General features: G+C 43.1%; 1 long non-coding RNA gene across 1 annotated transcript in view; it reads left to right on the top strand.

The window, feature by feature from the left end:
• The first annotated feature begins 3,800 nt into the window (after positions 1 to 3,800).
• Positions 3,801 to 3,936, top strand: part of LOC106882211 (uncharacterized) — a 10,345-nt gene continuing 10,209 nt past the window's right edge. Inside the window, exon 1 of the long non-coding RNA XR_001410967.2 lies at positions 3,801 to 3,856. This is a non-coding gene — a long non-coding RNA (uncharacterized LOC106882211). The remainder of the gene's footprint in view (positions 3,857 to 3,936) is intronic.

Here is a 3,936-nt window from a genome sequence, read left to right as displayed (position 1 = left end):
CTAGACCAGCAATTTTTGAGGAGAGGGGTCCCTCGGTAACATCGACGCAAGTACACAACTGGTACTTATTGGATGAGACGCAAAATCGACGTCGGTGGAATTTGAACTGAGAACGTAAAGTTTGGAAAAAAATTAATAAAAATAATAATTCTTTCTACTATAGACTCAAAACCTGGAATTTTGTGGGGAGGGTGTAAGTCGATTACATCGACTGCAGGACTCAACTGGAACTTTCTTTATCGACCCTGAAAAGATGTAAGGCAAAGTCGACCTCGGCGGAATTTGAACCGAGGACGAGAAGAGCCGGATGCTGCAAAAAAAAAAAAAATGTTTCGCAAAAACGTAAGGCAAGCAATATTTGAGAGAAGAGAAAGTGTCGGTTATTATATGAGCCCAAGTATATCACTGGTATTAGGACTTCCTTTCATCGACCCCACGAACGAGGAAAATTGATGTCGACCTGCGCGAGAATTGAACCCAGGAAGTGACTAATTGGAAATTAAGTACAGTAATACTTGTTTATTGGAAAGAGAATAAAGAAGGCAGAAAAGGAAGAAATATCTTTGGAAAGTTCCAGAGACAAATGTTTTGCGAGAAAAAAAAAACCCAAAGTAACAACAAAGGAATTTAAAACGGGAAAAGGGAAACGTTCGGAAATATACACACACACATACACACACAGATACATACGTACATACATACACACACATACTTACATACACACACACATACGTACATGCACACATACATATATACACACATACATACTTACATACATAAATACATACATACAAACATATATACATACATACATAAATACAAACATACACACATAGATACATACATATATATATATATACATACATACATACACGCATAGAGTACTCAATACCATATTAGTAAAGTATTCACTAATTAAATAGTCTTACATTTTTACATTCCACCACTACTACTACTACTACTACTACTACTACTACTGTTGTTGTTGTTGTTACTGCTGCTACTGCTGTTAAATGGACACAAGGTTTGTTGACGGCGTGGAACTAACTCCCGCCATTTCTGCACCGGAAGTCCACACACACGTGATGCGACCCGTGTTTGTACAACTGAGGTCGTCGAACTGTACTTTGGCAGGATCGAACCCGTTCTTGTTGTGCCGCTGCTGTTGCTGCTGTTGCGGCGGCGGCGGCGGCGGCGGCACTCCGGTGTTCGGTATGACAAGCAAATCTGTGCCGCGGCCTTCGTTCGTATCATCGCTAGGAGGGTGCCACGGGGGCTTACCGATCTGGACGACCAGCAAGAGGAGGAGGAGGAGGAGGAGGAGAAGGACAAACATGGTGGCATGCGACAAAGGTAGGAGCATGTTGTTATTGTTGTTGTTGTTAATGGAGGTGATTGTGACAATGGTGATGGTTGTAGTAGTGGTTGTGGTGGTAGTTGTGGTGGTGGTAGTGTTGGTGGTGATGGTGTTACCGTTGTTATTGTTGTTGTTATATTGGTTGTTGACGATGGTGGCGGCGGTAGTAATGGCGGTGTGTGTGATTACCATCCTTGTATATATATATTCTTTGATGCGTTTGAACCCAAATGTTGTGGTTCATCTGGAGCTTAGGGGAGCAGGACGTCAAGGTGTTTCTTGAAAACATCCACCCCCTACCCCATCAAGATCCCTCAGATATTTTGGCAAGATATTAAACACATACATACATGCATACACACACACAAACACACACACACACACACGCATATATTCTAAAGGGTTGGTCCACAATTACAGGATTCACCTACGAAGTGGTATCAAAAGATTCTCAAAGTATTTATGTTTAATAAAAAAAAAAAAAACTTATTTACCTAAGTTTTATCATCATCTCCCTTGAAATAGTCCCCTTGCGCAGCAATCCCACAGGTCCCGGCTTTCCTGCCACTTTTGGAATCCGGCCTGAAAGTTTTCGTTTTCCGTAAGCGAATCGAGCACCTTCTGCGATTCGCTCAATGTGTTAAAATGGCGACCTTTGAGCTACATTTTCATCTCGGGGGGAAAATATGGAAGTCCTCAGGTGCTAAATCTGATGAACAGGGCGGGTGCGGAAGTGATACCCTGTTGGTTTTGATGAGAAACTCACATGTGATAAGAGCTCGGTGACAGGGTGTGTTGTAGTCGTGAAGAATCCAGTTCTTGGCGCCCCACGGATCCGGTCGCTTTCATCGAATGTCCTCCCTACAATGTTTCAAAACGTCACACTAGAACTTTCGATTGACGGTCTGGTTCCGAGGGATCGAATTCTCGATGCACAATTCCACATTCCCAGGGTAACACTCGTGGCGGGTCTTCCAGATTGTTCATCATCTTCCAGGGACATTCTTCCGCTTTTGAAGCGCTCTTGCCACTCAAAACATTGCGTATGGCGCATTGGCCACGTCGCCGTAACCTTGCCGAAGCATGCTCAATGTCTCCATAGAAGACTTCCCAAGTTTAATACAAAATTTCGCGTTGTCTCTTTTTTCTTGTCCATGACAAAATCGAAGACTAGAGCAAACAAGTGATCACAAAAACAAAAATTTCACAACTTGCAAAATAAACACAGCAAAGTCACTCGGCACACTGCCTCATGAAGGTCACTGCTAGCCCTCACTGTGCTGCCATCTGTTGGCGCGCTACAGAACTAGTCCGGGAACTTTTTGACACCACTCGTATCTCGATATATTGTCCATTTGGTTGTTGCCCCAGTTGGAAGAAGACGTCCCTGACTTCATTATACAGCAAGATGGAGCCCCACCTCGTTAGTATAAATACGCATGCAATAACCTCAGCCAGCATCTTCCAGAATGCTGGATTAGCTATACCGGGGGTTTTATGTGAAGGCGAGCAAAAGCAAATACGGGACGATCAGTTAATTATGATTTTATTAAACATACACACACACATTTTGCAGTCGTCCTTCAGTCTATCTAAACCCTGCAAAAGAACTTCGAAGGTTGGGTTTCTAACCAGGCCTTTCGTGACTCCCTTAAAACCAGGAACTTTTCAGTACCCCTCTTTTATGTATGTATGTATGTGTGTGTGTGTGTGTGTGTGTGTGTGTGTGTGTGTGTGTGTGTGTGTGAAGGCGCGTGGCTTAGTGGTTAGGGCATTACGATCGTAAGGTCGTGAGTTCAATTCCTGGCGATGCGTTGTATCCTTGAACAAGACACTTTATTTCACATCGCTCCAGTCCACTCAGCTGGCAAAAATGAGTTGTACCTGTATTTCAAACAGGACCAGCCTTGTCACACTATGTCTTACGTTGAATATCCCTGAGAACTACGTTAAGGGTACACGTGTCTGTGGAGTGCTCAGCCACGAGCAAACTGTTCCGTTGACCCTCGTCGTAACCGACGGAGTGCTCCTATATATATGTATATGAAATCTACACATTTTATCTCTCATCGTTTTTTTTCCCCTCTTAATCCTTTCTGTCGAAGAGCGTGGGAGATTCTATTCCATTCCGTAATTTTAGGTTTCAATCCGTATACACAGCAACCCCGGTTGCTAACCGTAAACTATAAAATAACTTGTTTCAGCTCATCAAACTTTGATATGGAAAAACTTTACAACCTTCTGCGTCAATAAAACCGCCATTGTTCCAAAAGGTTGTTTTTTATACCTTCTGCTATGGACTGCTTGATGCTTCCTCGCTTCCTACACCTTGATCCTTGCACTTTACCTTTATGTGTGTGTGTTTATTTATTTATTTACATATATATCTCCTTCCCTCTCTGCCTTTAATTCTCTCAATGTGTCTCCCTCTCTTTTCCTCCATAGATCCATCCTTTTCGAAATCACCGTGGACCTCACAGGCGGCACCAGTCTCCCAAGGTAAGTGGCATGGCACACAGAGGAACGCTGTGAATTAAGTACGATAACGAACGAGACTAACGAGACGATGGCACTTCACA

The sequence above is a fragment of the Octopus bimaculoides genome, chromosome 30 (genome assembly GCF_001194135.2).
Source record: "Octopus bimaculoides isolate UCB-OBI-ISO-001 chromosome 30, ASM119413v2, whole genome shotgun sequence".
Classification (NCBI taxonomy): Eukaryota; Metazoa; Mollusca; class Cephalopoda; order Octopoda; family Octopodidae; genus Octopus; species Octopus bimaculoides.
Note: the sequence above shows the minus strand (reverse complement) of the source record. Positions and strands in the feature narration are given on the sequence as shown.